Genomic DNA, 17197 nt, shown 5'->3' on the forward strand with positions numbered 1-17197 from the left:
GGTACTAGGGCAGGCGCTGGTTTAAAATTTGAAAATTCAACAACCAAGCTGCAGTTCTTAGCGGTGCAATGATGCATAGTTACTTTGTGTTTCCAAAATGTCTTTGACCATTGATCTAATGTTATTTGTCATTGTGGAATCGTCCCATAATATACTCTAACACTAGCTCACTAAGTTGTAATTTAATATGTGTTGGAAATGGGATCCCCGGCTGGCCAGGGCTTTCGCCAAAGTCAGTCAGAGACCACCACCCCCAAGTCAGGGCAAGGGAGTTACACGCCAAGATAACCCCTACTCACCCTCTAGGTAACGTGGCGCGAGCAGCAAGGCTAAACTTGGAGGCGATGTAAGTTAAGTATTTGCGCATGCACCCCAGCAACAACAACCAAAGGCCCACCACAAAGGAAACTCCACACAAGGTTATATAAAAATAGCCTTTGTATTACACCAAAACACATTAGATAAAACACACACTTTACAATGTGCCAGAGGCACGGGCAGAATTTACAAGGGATTATTTACAAGACAGGGCCACCTGGACCACTGTCAGGAATCAGAAATAGCACTTAGAATGTAAAATTACTTTAGCACAAAATAGCACACAACCAGTAATCACTGGTAACCAGGACCTCACTAGCACCACCTGTACTAGGGAGAAAACAACCACCTATGTATCACAATACCTGTAGGGGTGTAAGAACAGAACACATGATGCAATGCATGACATTCATTCAGAGGTGTAAAGGCACATGACGCATAAACAATACATTCAGAGGTGCATAGAAAGTACAATTGCGCAAAACTCAGAAGTCACCACCTGTGACTGTCCCTGTGTCCCAATGTCAGGGCCTAAACGTCGCAGTTGCCCACAAAGTGCTGGGCAACTGGTGCAGGGAAAGTTAGGGCAAAGTTGGAGCCTCTCTGGGCTCAAGAACACGAACTGGCCCTCCTGAGCCTCTCTCAGGCTCTTCAACAGAATGGGCACTCGAGCCTCTCTGGGGCTCGCAACGCAAAAGGGCTGGGGCCTCTCTGGGCTCCAACACGAGGGAATGGCACCCTCAGAGCCTCTCTGGGCTCAAGGAACAAAATGGCCCCCAGGAGCCTCCTGGCTCGGGAAGAAGATGCCCCCTCTGAGCCTCTCCGGGCTCAACACAAATAAATGCCCGGGCCCCCCACAGGGCCTAGAACAATGGTGCCCCCTTCGTTGGAGTCCCCCCTCTGGGGACTCGAAAACAACTGGCACCTCGAGCCCCTCAGGACTCTAGACCCCGAAATGCCCTCAAGAGCCTCTCGTGGCTCTGACACATGTGGCGCCGTGAGCCTCGCACTGGAGGGGAGGGGCGGGCACCGTCAATGTGCCCCGACGCCCCCCTCTCCCTGAGCAGTCACTCACCGGCTGGCTGGGCTGCAGGGCGGCTCCTCTCCTCTCGTCCCGGGGCTCCAGGCACGACGCGGCAGGCTCTGCTCCTCGAGAGCTCCCGCTCCTCGGGGCTCTCTGGACACTTCTCCCTGGGCTCTCCCTCACTTTGGGAGCCTGGGGAGGACAAGGGAAGACGCCGGCTTCTCTCTTCACCAGAGCGCGGGGTGGCCTCCCGTCCGCTTCCGGTTGCCTCTCTGTCCTGCCCCCGGCCTGCCTGACTTCCGGGTCGCGGCAGCGGGGCGGGACTTCCGGTCGGCCTCTCCGGGGCCGCGCTGTAATTGGTCGGCCGCCTCACCACTTCCGGGTCGCCGCGGGCAGCGCGGCGGCTCGCTTCTTAGGCAGGCAGGCGGGCTCCCATGATCCGAGGAGTGGGCTCCCTCGTGATCCAAATAAACCACGGACCTGGGCAATGCCGGGTGGGCACCGGCCTCCTAATCAATTATAAAGCGAGGTAGGCACTCGCTAGGCAGGCAAAGCGCTCCTCAGCGCTTAACAGGCAATTTACAGCGCTCCAAGCGCTATAATCAAACACAAAGCGCTTCCAAGCGCTAGAGGGCATAAAGCGCGCTCCTAGCGCTACAAACAGGATAAAGCGCTCCCAGGTGCCCTCAGCAAGCAGGGCAGAGTGCCAGCAAGTCCCTGGGCAGGCAGGGGGGGCAAGGCTGGGCCCAGAGCCAGCTCACTGGGTCTCCAGGCAGGGAGACACCCCAAGTGGCGGTCCTCTGGCCCAGCAGCAGCAACAGCCCCCTCAGGATCCTGGAAGAGAACAACTTCAGTGGGGACACAGCCCCATTTTTATACAGTGCATTCCTTTGTCTGAGGGTGCAGAGTGGGGGCGGAACCAGTCGCAGCTGGTTCTTGAGTACTCTGTTTACCTCAACCACCCTCTCTATTCACTGGCAGGGCTTGGGTCATTAGACACACCACAGGGGGGCGGAGCCAGCATTGTGTGGGGAAAACCCAGCCCATCCAGGACACAGGTACACTCCTCCCACACATGACTCATGCTAATCTCCCACTCACCACCGGGCAGACCCATCCAGACTTCCTGGAGCCTGGCATGCCAGCCAGCTCCAGCCAATCACGCGCCAGCACCCTCACAGCACACGTACAGCCATGTCTAGAAATGGCGCTTCCCTACTAGACACATACATGCTGCATACACCGTTGCGCAGCATTCACTCACACGAGTTCACACATACCAGACTCAAGCCTGTACACCCCACACATCAGGAACTACCAGGGACACATACATTCCCCATGCATTCCTATGGGCGGGCAGGCCTAGCTCAGCACATGCACTCAGAGTGCGCACGCACTTTCCACTGGGACACAGTGAAAGTGCGCAGAATCCCAAAAATCACCCTTGCCAGGTCACCATTTCACGCAAAAAGTCTAGGGGTGAACCTGCCCTAAGGGCCAAAGTCCAACATAACCCCCTTCCAGCCAAAACGCAGGGGAGACCAATCACCACCGTGATGGACTTCCCTGCTTGGGGCGATAGAACACGGACGCGGGCCCGCAACTGCAGGGACACCCTCCTGTTCTATGCCACGGTGAACCCATGGGATTCCTTCTCAACACACTGTCTGGACCAACTGGGCTACCCCACTGGTACTCCCAAGTTGTCCGCGGCCAGGACCAGGCCCTGGGCCACCCAGGTGCCACTGGTCCATGCCAATTCGCAGAGCGGGGGGTAGTAACCCCTGGCACATAGGAGCCATTTTCCACTCTTCCTGTCTGCAAGACAGGACTAGACTGCCACTGGTACTCCAGCCTAGGGCCTACAACCTCAGGCGGACCAGGAGTCTCAGGGAAGGCTCTCCTCCCCTTACCTCTTCTTCTAGGGTTCCTCCTCCCTCTGCGAGGGGTACCCCTAGAACGCCATTCCAACCCAGGACTTATCCACTCAGGTTGCACCGGGGTCAGAGGTGGGCTCTCCCACCCTCTGCACCCCCTTCCAGAGGTCTGCCCTCTCCCACCTGGAGAAGTTCCTCTGGAAGAAGAACCGGTCAGGACACTGGTTACAGTCGTCCTACCCTTCAGGTCAGGCTGATCCTGAACCTGGCCTCCCAACCTCTGGTCTAGAACCTTCGGTGGAACAATTGCCTGGCACTCCAGGACTTCTGGGGATTCACACGCAATCCCCCTGAGGCTAACAAATGTCACATCTGTTGCGTGACTGTCTGTCTGGCGCAGATCTCCCGCCCTCTGTCCACCTGACAGTGCGTGACGATCCCCCAGACCAGAAGTGGTGTTACCATGGTCACTACACGGGAACCTAGCCCAACTGGGTAGTCCCTGACCCACTGGTCCTTCCACTGGGGAACTCCCCCAATCACTCCTCACTCTGGACTCCTGTACCCTCCCTATCGGAGCGGTACTGCCAGACTCTAGAACCACAGGAGCTCTGGTTACAGACGCTCCAGGTCCTCTACTCACTAGGAGATCCTCCTCAACTGGGTTAACAGGACAGCCTAGGTCCCCAACCTGGTGTTCCCTCAAGAAACCACCCAGGTTCTGAGACAGGGCTTCGGGCCTCTGGGGGCGCTCAGCCACCCACTGACTCCTGCTCCACTGAGCCAGGCAGTCAGCCCCTCCACCCTTCTCACTATACTGGGACCTCGCTGGGCTACACTGAGCCTCTTCCACCACGCTGGGCTGGAAGATCCCTGACCCACTACTTTTGGAGTCACTCACCAATGACTCTACAGAACCTCTGGTCCCTTCCCAGCGGTCTGCTTCCTCTGCCAGCTCACATGGTTCAGACAATCCACACCCTAACAGGTGTTGGCGCAACCCTGGTGAACAACAACTGAGCAACTGCTCTCTGAGAACCATATCGAACAATAGGTCCCAATCACATTTCGTGGGCTTGTGGTAAATAAATAAATAATACCCTATTTTTGACTAGACTTATAGCATAACAGATAGCTCAATAAAATAAGAGTCAAGATTCGAGGTAGTAGGAGTTTCTGCAGGTTTATTACAGCATAAGGACAGGATCAGGACAACCTGCATAGGAACAGAATGACAGGGCCCAGCAGGACAACTGGGGCCCAGCAGGGGAAAAGAGGCCCAGCAGCTGCTGGGGCTAGGTCTGGGATGAGCGCGCTCACATTCAATAACAAAACACAGGCATATATACATAGCGCGAACACATAGCATTACATTGCAGTAGACGTAGCAGTGGGTGGAGCAGAAGGCGTGACGCGTAGCAGTCGCGAAAGATAACAGTAAAAATGGGTGTAACTGGGAGTATACATAGACATGTGATGCAAACGTAACAGAATATGTCATGAATGGGCGGAAACATAGGAGGGGGCTACCTAAGGAGCCGGGACCTCTAACCTAATGGTGCGCGAAAACTGGCAATGACGTGTTACTAGGAGAAGCTGGGGGCTATGAACTCTGTGCTAGGAGCAGAGACTAAAGTCTGGAGGGTCGGAGCGACATGTACCTAAACCCTATCTGGTATCTAATGTTTAGGGAACATGTTGATATAAACTAGAAGTCATGAGGGGAAAAGCTAACTTGATTCTAAGACTGGACCATGCATTATTCTACATGTAGTGCGTGATGAAGAATACTAAATGACCATTAAATACAGTATTTCTCTAACGTGGAGCCGAGTAGGCTAGACAATGACGGAAACTATTGATGCAGTTCAGTAGCTTAGGAATGCAGAAGAGGAGGACTGAACTGATAACTGGAACTATAACATACTTTTGGCAGACTCAGAGGCAGAGCCAAGCTGCACCGGGCACTGCAAGGCAGGAAGTAAGTGAAGGGTCGAGGATACAGGTGGGGGCTGTATCGCTCCTCAGCGAGGCTTTCAGGAGACAGGAGCTGAATCTGTGGTCCGGGCCCTTTTGAGGCCTGGAAACGGGGACTTTACAATGGAATAACGTGCACACTGGGAAACGTGGCAACATTACTTTACATAGGCCTGATATTCGTAGTATTCACGAGGACTGGAAAATGACATACCAGAGGTGGACACAACTGTAATTGCGTCTTTAATCGGACATGGGGAATAACATATGCATATTGGTCATGCACACATAACATATGATGGATGAGGCGTAGGGACACAGAACATGGCAAAATTTACTTTTCCACATTCCCTCCTTGTCACTACGTTTCCATCAGGAAACATCAATTTTCATGATACCATCTATCATTTCATACAGTACCATTTGCTCGTCTCGAATTATCCTGGAACGGGATTTAGAACGGGGCTTGGGACTAGGAATACAAGAGGTAGCACACATGCTGCAAATCGCAGGGCCACATTGTATACAGAGGCAGCAGCTAAATATAATCGCTACTGCAATACCTAGAAAGGACAGGACTTTCCATCCCCATGCGGAAATTATATTCCAGAACCAACCGGACCATGTCCAGGTGCCTGGATCTTGATGTAACAGATGGGCAATTTTATGGAGTCTGGTTATAGCTGAATAAACAGACGGCGCGTTATTTGGAATGAAAATGCAGCAACTAGATCCGATGACTCTACAGGCCCCGCCCCTATCGGCCAGTATGACGTCAAGGACGAGACGATTTTGCAAAACGACAAATCTCATAGCAGATTGTTCCTCGGTTAGGTTACCTAGAGCAGAGGCAGTCTCATTTACTACAGCTTCAAGGGTTCTTGTTAACCTACGGATCAGTTTACTATTCTGGACAGGTCCTACAAAAAAGAAGAAACCTTTATTGAAATCTGTATACTGTTCTAGAGTAGTTTCAGTATAATCGACAATTGGGGACTCCCTTCTATGTCTAATGTGTACTAGATGTGTGTTTCTGTGATAATCAGATGGGGCTAGAAAAACAGGTGGCAGTAGGAAAGCAATGTAACAGGTTCCCTCCCAATCGAGGGGCAGACGGACATATGCAGTTTGACCACAAATAAAATAAGAATGACGTGAAGCTTTGAAAATAGATTTCCCACTGTCACTATACTTGATAATAGTAGTACATTCACTATGACCTATGTGTACAGAACCATAACTACGGACACATAATTCGCCTTTGACTGGTAGTACTGAAATAGCAGGTAAGTCTGGAGTAGTATCAGACTGAACATTCAGGACCATGAAATTCGACGAATAATTACCTAAATTATATACTTCGTTTTCTAGATCTAAACCTGTTCTGTGGGGGAAACCTTGCTTGTCTGGAAAACATGTACTGTTAAGAAAAGACATATCTGTTGAGGATGACGTTAACGTGGACCATGCTCCACACGAACCATTGTGTGAGAATGGATAAGGAAACAGTGGCAGAACTCCCTTCGGTGTCTGGAAAGGGGGGAGTCGACCACACACCCAACAATTAGTGGCATTGCTGGTCTGGTGTGAATAATGTAACATACGGATGAATGTGTTGTTGCGCATAGCAAGGCGGTAAGAATATTCGTGAGGAGGCAGATCACTAAACGTGTGCTCTACTGTAGCATTAGTAGACATATTTACATGAGGAACTGGTAAATACAGGAAAAATGCGTAGCTGGTGCAGGAAATCATTATGCTGAGAAACAATATAAAACTTAGAAAAACGATACATTGAAGTGAACTTCGACTGACTCTCTCACTATGGGGGTCTATTTTATACATGTCAGAAACAATCTAACCGTTTCACCTAGGGGAGGACTTATACAATCAAACTGACTGACTTATTTTACTAGACCTTAATTTGAGCTTATACTCCTGTTGCGGAGTTTTCTCTAACAAGGGAGGGGTTGTAATAATGTCTTGTGCGGGACAGTCCTTTAAAACAATGTTCTGGCAGTCTTTCGAATCCTGGAAATCCTTGGAAATGTTTTTGGAGACTGATTTCAATCCATTGAAAAGTTTTACATGAGAAAGGTGGACCCACCCCTTCCTGCCTTCCAACTTGACGGCAGTTCGGGTGGTCAAGAGGACCTGACGTGGCTCCTTCCAACGTGGTTCCAGCGGACTTGATCTGTCGAAATTTCTGACCATCACAAGGGAGCCTGGAACGATCTCGTGCGGTGCCACCTCGGTATTGTCTGGAAATGCGGCGGCAACCTGTGAACGACATGAGTTGAGGGCAGACATCAAGGAAGCTAGGTAATCTGTCAGCATATTACATGAAACATCGGTAATACTTCGGGGTCTAGGAGTACCCCACATGTTAGGGGGGCGGCCGAATACGACCTCGTACGGGGACAGACCTGATCTGGAATGTGCGACCATGCGCATATAAAACAAAGCGACTGGCAGAGCTATTAACCAGTCCACACCTTTGTCCTTACAGACTTTTGCAATGCGGATTTTCAGAGTCTGATTATGTCTCTCTACGAGACCGGCTGCTTCAGGATGGCGTACACAATGGAACTTCCACTGGTACCCTAACAAAAGGGAAACGTGTTTCATGAGTTCAGATGAGAATGGCTGGCCGTTATCAGAATATACGACTCTAGGGAGTCCGTATCTAGGGAAAAATTCACGAACCAACTGCTTGGCAGTGGTCGCGGCTGTGTAATCTGGGACTGGATATGCTTCTGTCCACCTGGACAAAGCGCATACAACTACAAGGACATACTTGAAACCTCGACATCGCTCCATTTGAATATAATCCATCTGGAGGACCTCAAAAGGGTGGTCAGGGGGCTGGAAACCACCTTGTTCCACCGGGACACTTTTACCTGGGTTAAACTGACAACATATCATACAGGTGCGGACTTTCTGCTTGGCTGCAGCTCGTAAATGCTTATTGAACCAAATGTTCTGGATACTGTCTAACATAGCTTTTTCTCCTAAATGTGCTGGACTATGTGCGGTATTGATAATGACTTGAACCATAGAGTCGGGGAGAAACCATGTGGCTCTACCCTTCGTTAACCATCCTTGATCTGTCTGGACCCCTCCTTGTTCAGACCATTTCTTGATTTCATCGGGAGTAGCATGTAACTGTATATCTATGACATCTTGTGTAGGGTCCTTAACTGTCATGCATATAATCGGATCTGAAGTATGTGTCATGTTAACTGGAATGTCTGGAGTCTGTGCTGTAAGCTTGGCTGTGCGGTCTGCTAGATCATTACCTTGGGAAATAATGTCGGTGACTTTCGTATGTGCTTTGCACTTCATGATAGCAATAGATGTCGGTAAATGTATGGCATCTAACAGGGCTTGAATAAGGAGACCATGCTGAATCTTGGTTCCATGAGAAGTCATGAAACCTCTCTCCTGCCAGAGCACTCCGAAGTCGTGTACAACTCCGAATGCGTAACGTGAATCTGTGTAAACATTAACCTTCAGGTTCTTGGCATGTATACAGGCTTGTGTCAGAGCGACTAGCTCTGCTGCTTGAGCGGACAGGGTGTCAATACGGTGTGTTTCAATAACTTCAGTGTCAGTAGTCACTGCATACGCGGCGACTAGTTCTCCTGTACTAGTTCTCATACATGAACCATCCACATAAAGTGTCAGGTCAGGATCTGGTAACGGAATGTCTGTCAGGTCTTGTCTTGGCTTTGTCGTAATGTTAACTACTTCCACACAGTCATGTGGGTCTGGATTTGAACTAACTGATGGTAACAGTGTAGCAGGATTCAGGACGTTGCAGCGTCTAATTTCTATGTGTGGCTGGAACAGTGTCAATTCATAACCTGTTAAACGTGCAATTGTCAAGTGCTGTGTTTGTGTTCGGTTTAAAAGAACTTCTACTGAATGTGGGACTTGTACTGTCAGGGAGTGTCCTAAAACTATGGAATCACTTTGTCTGATAGCTAGTGCTGTGGCTGCAACTGACTTGAGGCACGCAGGCAACGCCTGGGCGACTGGATCTAATGTGCTCGAAAAATAAGCACAGGGCTTGTATTGACCTGCTTGATCTTGTGTGAGAACAGATAATGCTGTACCTTCCCGTTCAGTAACGAAAAGTGTAAAAGGCTTACTGTAGTTCGGTGTAGCTAGAACTGGAGCTTGACATAGGGCTTTCTTTAACTCGTTGAAACTAAGTGTATGTTCAGATGTCCAAGGGAGGACAGTCGATACGGCTGCCTCCTGTGTCGTTAACTGTATCAGTGGCTTGGCTAGAAATGCATACTGGGGAATCCATTGTCTACAATAAGAAGTAAGGCCGATAAAAGCACGTACCTCCTTCTGGGTTCTGGGCTGGGGAAGACTCGCTATTAACTGGATACGGTCGGGTGTCAACTGCCTACCCCTCTTGGACAGCAAGTGTCCTAAGTATACCACTTGCTGGACACAGAATTGAAGCTTCGAAGGTGACACTTTGTGCCCCATCTCGGCTAGAAAATACAGAACTGTAAGTGATGCTCGCTCGCAAGCACGTTCAGAACGGGCTGTGATCAGTAGATCATCGACATACTGGAGCAGGGCAGTGTCAGTTGGCATGTGAATGTTGTCTAGTTGTCTCTTAAGTGCTTGACTGTAAATACTAGGACTTTCCGTGAAACCTTGAGGAGCGCGTGTAAACATATAGCTCCTTCCATTTAAACAAAATCCGAAAAGAAACTGGCTATCTGGATGAATTGGAACACTAAAAAATGCATTCTTGAGGTCTATGACAGTGAAAAACATGGCTTCGGAATCAATAGCTGTTAATAGGGAAGAGATATCTGGGACAACTGGGTACTGAGGAATAATACATTTATTAAGCTCTCGTAAATCAATCACTAATCGATATACTGGGGGTGCATTTGGATCAGTACGTTTCATGACTGGAATGATCGGAGAATTACATACATTGGAGTCAGTTTCTACAACTACTCCTTGAGCCATGAGCTCGTCAATAATTTTGGATAAGGCTGCTACAGCCTCAGGTGGCAATCTGTACTGTCTGATTCGGGGTAACACTACACCTGGTTTAAGAGTCACACGATGGGGTGTGATTTGCATATAACCTACATCAGTTGGACCTTGCGCCCATAAATGCTGCGGAACATTAGACAATCTTGAATCAAAATCTCGTAATACATAGTGACCCTTAAAGTCACGTAGGAACAGACGTATTCCCTCTGGGGAACAGCAAATAACTGCACCTAATTCTTTCAGTGTCTTAATGCCTAATAGATTTTCTGGACATGACTTAGTAAGTAACAGATCAGTAGTACGGGACAATGGACCTACTTCTAGAGTGACTGGCTGTGATATCTCGTTAACTATTGGTTTTCCTGAAAATCCAAGGGAAACATTTCTTGAGCCTGAGAGTGGAGCCCCTGGAACTTCGGCATGACTAATTGTGGTCCTACTTGCCCCTGTATCGATCAAAAACTTTCTGTCTTTCCCTAATACTTGACTGTGAACATAAGGACCTTCTTGATCTACAGGTATCTCGATGAGAGGCAAGCCTACCTCCCTCTCTAGGCTGTTTCATGAATATGACTGATACTCTGGATACTCGGACTGTGCATACTGGTACATCTGTGACGTAACGTGCTGTGTTGCAGCTATAGGCTGCGGTGCGGAAACTGTCTGTTGTGCATTCTGTGACTGAGGAATCTGTGAGACTTGCTCTTGTCTAGGCGGACGTGGTCTTTCTTTAGTCTTACCGGTAGCTATGTTGTGTTTCAGAACTGCACACTCGTTTATAAAATGACCTGGCTGTTTACAATAATTGCAGTTCCCTTTAACGGGAGCTGCAGGATGACTGGCTTGATTCGGACCCCTCTTCTGACTGTCTTGAGGAACAGATTGTGCAACTAGCACTTTCATTTTCGTGTCTTTCATACGTTTTCTCTCGTGTTCTTGCTCTTCTCTGATTCTATTCTGGTGATACTGGAGCATCTGGAGCATCTGGGACGGGGTATTCGCTTGCCAGGTGCTTTCGACTTTCAAAACTCGATTTTTAATTTGCGGACTTGAATTCTCGACTAATTTGGTGACGAAAAGATGAGGGTATGACTCACTACTTGTCTTGAGACCACTATTAATACTAAAACATTTTTCAAACCTAGAATAAAAATCACTAATATCTTCATCTTGTTTCTGTTTACAGGCTGAGATTGCATCCCAGTCTTCTTTCCTAGTTGTCAATAATCTGGGTAAAACTTGAATCAATAATTCTGGTAATTCTTTACATTTATCTCCAAGACCGGTACCTGGTACTCGTGCCTTGTCTTCAGCTTCTAGAGCTGCCCAATCGATCTTTTTCTCTCCCACATCCCATTCTTTTTCCTTTAACTTTTCATACACCCCTGCGGGTAACAGGACCTTTAACATTTTAATGATATCTGGGTAAGTGTATTCTCCCATACGGAGCATGTCTTTTAATTCTCTATGGAACCCTGCTGGATCTTTGTCATGACAGGGAATTAATTTCTTCATTTCAAGAAGTTCCATCTTTGAAATTGGAGTGTATACAAACACTCGTTGCATTACGCCACCCGCCCCTTGGACTGGGTGGACTTCTCGTAACGGATTCTGTCTGTCTATGTAGAATGATTTACTTTCTGGGGGTGAGACATGAACAAAATGTGGGTTCAGGAACGTTCTATATTTGTGACGCTGTTCTAGAATGACACTTATTAAATCGGTACCTAGACCTCTCCATCTATACTGGAGTAACTCGTTCAGGATATCGTGTAACGGGCCTGGATCAGAATGTTGACCCTCATACAGAGTAATGAGGTGCTGGATCATATACATACCCACCAGTCGTTGCTCGGCTGGGGGCATTTTCAGAAACATTTGTGCCACTATTTCGTCTGGAAAAGTGGTAGAATCAGTAATCCATCGGACTGCTGATCGGGCTAGTTCTTGTTCATGCATGGTACTTAATTCACTGTAACCGACTCGTGATTTCAGAATGTGATCGGTAGCTTGAAATACTTGTTCTAGAGAACCTTGTTCTGGTGCTAGATGAAAAATAGACTTGGGTTCTAGACGTAAATGGCGATCTGGAAATCTGGATTTTCCTACATACGCTATTCTGGCGGGATTCTCGTTCTCTTCCTCTTCAGGATCAGAGATACTTTCTTTCTCGCTTACTTGTGCTGCTTTACGCTGGTCGTGTAACCTTATTATTTCTTTACGAATTTTCTTGTACATACTCTCCATGGCACTGACGGTCTTGTGCTTACCCTCGGCTATATTATCACTCCACCTTGTCAGGATTCTCATTTCGGCGGGATCTTTAGACGGGTAATCTTGTTCTCTTATTAGACAATTGATCAGGAACTTTAATATCATGAGCTGAATCTCGGCTTTCCTTTGAGACATAATCTCGCCAATACTTTCTGGATCATCCCCTGTACGGATGAAACGATATATTCTGTCTAGATCTTCTTTCATATTCGGTAAGGTGACTAGATACTCGGTCACTCTCCTTACACGTAAGGAATATAAAACCATAGTATATTCGCCTGGAACTGGATCATAGACACATTCGTTAAGGGCTTGCCTGATTTCTGTGACAGACTTATTACTTTTAGGAGTACGCTGTGATGCTTGAGCATGTAATTCGAGTGCTGATAAACGCTTGTGTGGCGGCGGGGTATGAGGAGGACCTCCTCCTGCGGTCCCTAGACTAGAATCGTCGACTGACATTCTTCGTCCTGGCAGGGTCGGTAATTGTACTTGTATGGCAGACTGGGCCGGGGGAGCTGTTAGGGGCACCCCGGTGTCTGGAGGAGCATGAATTACCTGGTTTACAGGGACTGGCGGAGCGCGAACAGGATTTGCATATTCGGGGACTGTGTCGTCCAGATAGGACGAAATAAAAATATCAGCTGCGGTCGGTTTGTGACGTAGCTTGGTCGGAACTAATGGTGGCGGGAAATTACTGGATGCCTCTGGGGTCGCTTTTGGCAAACCTTCGGCAAGGAGAGGATACATACCCTTAATAAGGGCATGCCTCTGTCTGTCTGACTGTTCGGCTTTGACTTGTTCACCTATCTCGATTAATTCTCTTTCTTGGGCTCGTTCTTGGGATTCTCTACTTAATTCTGACTTTCTGACTTCCTTTTCCGTTCTTCTATGAGCTTCCTTACGCCATAACTCGATGGCATCTTTCTGTGACTGTCTGGCTTTCTTTTTCCATAATGCTTCTTCTACTCGCATGATACATTCAGCATCCCATGTACCCGATACGGGCCATCTATACTTTTCTTCTAACTGTTTGGTATACTCTACCCATAAATCTAGATACATTATGGCGCTTATGCCATGTTTCTGATACATAAAATGACCTGGACTGTCCCTAGGCGGGACAGGAACTGCTTCCTCTAACAGACCCTTTCTAGTTTTTAACTGACGTAACTTGGAAAATATAGGCATGACTGAACTGTAATCTGGACACAATACAATACACAATAAAAAACACGAAATCACATCGCACTCATACCACAACAGTAAATTACATGAAGAACATTATAAATAACAGTTCGAACAGAATATTACCTGGAATACTGAGAACAGAAATAGAACAGATTTTCTTGAGAACGGAACAGACTAGAGTTACTGGATGCACTGCTGTAACAGTACGGAACATACCGGTCCCATAAAGGGACACATCAGGACCCGTATCCACCTAGGTGAACACTTCGTTTGTGAGTCTGGGCACCACCAACCCACGGACCAGGAGTCAATTTAAATTGGTCCTGTCTAGATACTACCCCAGCAATGGTACTCACCGGGCAGCACGGAACGGAAGGCCTCGGACTGGACTGGACGACGGACGACGAACTTCGGACTTCGGACTTCAGTTACAGGTGGACCTCCGGATACCTCGGACCTTGGACTCTCGGCTTGGGCTCTGGTCGGGACTCGCCGCGTTCCTCCACCGTCTCGTTCGGATGCTGGACCGCCTCCTCCGTCTCCTCCGTGGGCCTGAGGGATACTTGAGCAGAAATATCTGCCACTGCGCAGAAGAGTTCCGTCACGACTGCAGAGGGTCAGGGGGTCGGCGTGGCTTCACCGACGCGTGGGGAAAGGGCAAGTCCCTATTCGGGCGCCATTATGTGGTAAATAAATAAATAATACCCTATTTTTGACTAGACTTATAGCATAACAGATAGCTCAATAAAATAAGAGTCAAGATTCGAGGTAGTAGGAGTTTCTGCAGGTTTATTACAGCATAAGGACAGGATCAGGACAACCTGCATAGGAACAGAATGACAGGGCCCAGCAGGACAACTGGGGCCCAGCAGGGGAAAAGAGGCCCAGCAGCTGCTGGGGCTAGGTCTGGGATGAGCGCGCTCACATTCAATAACAAAACACAGGCATATATACATAGCGCGAACACATAGCATTACATTGCAGTAGACGTAGCAGTGGGTGGAGCAGAAGGCGTGACGCGTAGCAGTCGCGAAAGATAACAGTAAAAATGGGTGTAACTGGGAGTATACATAGACATGTGATGCAAACGTAACAGAATATGTCATGAATGGGCGGAAACATAGGAGGGGGCTACCTAAGGAGCCGGGACCTCTAACCTAATGGTGCGCGAAAACTGGCAATGACGTGTTACTAGGAGAAGCTGGGGGCTATGAACTCTGTGCTAGGAGCAGAGACTAAAGTCTGGAGGGTCGGAGCGACATGTACCTAAACCCTATCTGGTATCTAATGTTTAGGGAACATGTTGATATAAACTAGAAGTCATGAGGGGAAAAGCTAACTTGATTCTAAGACTGGACCATGCATTATTCTACATGTAGTGCGTGATGAAGAATACTAAATGACCATTAAATACAGTATTTCTCTAACGTGGAGCCGAGTAGGCTAGACAATGACGGAAACTATTGATGCAGTTCAGTAGCTTAGGAATGCAGAAGAGGAGGACTGAACTGATAACTGGAACTATAACATACTTTTGGCAGACTCAGAGGCAGAGCCAAGCTGCACCGGGCACTGCAAGGCAGGAAGTAAGTGAAGGGTCGAGGATACAGGTGGGGGCTGTATCGCTCCTCAGCGAGGCTTTCAGGAGACAGGAGCTGAATCTGTGGTCCGGGCCCTTTTGAGGCCTGGAAACGGGGACTTTACAATGGAATAACGTGCACACTGGGAAACGTGGCAACATTACTTTACATAGGCCTGATATTCGTAGTATTCACGAGGACTGGAAAATGACATACCAGAGGTGGACACAACTGTAATTGCGTCTTTAATCGGACATGGGGAATAACATATGCATATTGGTCATGCACACATAACATATGATGGATGAGGCGTAGGGACACAGAACATGGCAAAATTTACTTTTCCACAGGCTCCCGTACCCAATCACACAGGGCTTCACAACAGTCATCCTCAAAGTCTTCCCAAGACTGATGAGACGGTTTCCTAAGGTTCCTAAACCTCAACTTATTCTCCTCCTCTGGGGAAACAGGAACCATACTCTGGGAACTGGGACTTTCTAGACTGAGATTTAAATAGCTGCCACCACTGGACCCAACCCTCCCTGGGGGATCCAGAAACTCAACACTGCACGCAGGGGATAGTCTACCCTCCAGAGCTACTTCGCCTCTGGTGGAGGCCCTCTCAGCCTCCTCTATCCTTTCCTGCGCTAAGACCCTCTCGGTCTCTAGCTGTTGCTTCTTAACCTCCAGCTGTTGCTTTCTAATGCCCAGCTGTGCCATAGCCTGGGCATGCTCCAACCTGAGCCTCTCTAAAGCCAGCTGGTGCTCCCTTTCTCTCCTCCTATCTTCCAGCTCCTCTGGGGACAGGAAAAGGGATGAGGCGCTGCCTCCTACGCTGGACCCAGCAAGGGACTCCCTACCTATGGGGTCCTCACTATCTGCTGGCGTCCCTGTGCTATCATCTTCTTCCTCCTCCTCAGACTCTTCAGGGCTCCCCTCTGACCCACCACCCTCATGGTGTGAGACCCGGGCCCTCTCCTCACTGTGCTCACGCTCCCAGTCCTCCTTCTGCCATTGGATCAGGTTACCCCTAAGTTGGGACTGGGTGTCTGACTCATTCACTGCAATGTCTTTCTCTTCGCAAAACTCTCTCAGTTCATGCAAAAACAGACCCCAGACATTAAAAGCAGACTCCATCTTGGCAGGATGATCACAGACACGTGCAACACAGGGGACCTAGCAATCTGAAGTAAGAGTACACAATTCCAAAACTTCCACACTCTCCTTATCAAAGAGAACTCACTCATGCGTCCAGGAAAACACACCATTCATCCACACACACCCTCCCCTCGGATCGGTAAGGCAGTTTCTACCACCCCTGACTTCTCAACCTGACCAAAAGCGACACAGGTACCAAACTCTGGAAGCAGGGCGGGGGACAAATGTACTGAACACAATCAAATGACACTCTTCAGGAGAAGAAAATAATGAAACTTCCAAAACAATACAATCCCCTAAAATGTGGTCATCTAAAATGCAGAGTTTTGTGGTGCAGCCAGCCGCTACTAAGGTACAAGGCAAACACAAATCCTTATCCCGCCGCTTGCCGCCAATGTTGGAAATGGGATCCCCGGCTGGCCAGGGCTTTCGCCAAAGTCAGTCAGAGACCACCACCCCCAAGTCAGGGCAAGGGAGTTACACGCCAAGATAACCCCTACTCACCCTCTAGGTAACGTGGCGCGAGCAGCAAGGCTAAACTTGGAGGCGATGTAAGTTAAGTATTTGCGCATGCACCCCAGCAACAACAACCAAAGGCCCACCACAAAGGAAACTCCACACAAGGTTATATAAAAATAGCCTTTGTATTACACCAAAACACATTAGATAAAACACACACTTTACAATGTGCCAGAGGCACGGGCAGAATTTACAAGGGATTATTTACAAGACAGGGCCACCTGGACCACTGTCAGGAATCAGAA

At 48.4% G+C, this 17197-nt stretch overlaps 1 protein-coding gene across 1 annotated transcript in view; it reads right to left on the reverse strand.

The window, feature by feature from the left end:
- LOC144818172 (general transcription factor IIH subunit 2) overlaps positions 1 to 17197 on the reverse strand; it is a 368595-nt gene that overhangs the window by 216869 nt on the left and 134529 nt on the right. The gene's annotated exons all lie outside the window — the stretch shown is intronic.

Source organism: Lissotriton helveticus, chromosome 2_1 (assembly GCF_964261635.1).
Source record: "Lissotriton helveticus chromosome 2_1, aLisHel1.1, whole genome shotgun sequence".
In the NCBI taxonomy this organism is placed as follows: domain Eukaryota; kingdom Metazoa; phylum Chordata; class Amphibia; order Caudata; family Salamandridae; genus Lissotriton; species Lissotriton helveticus.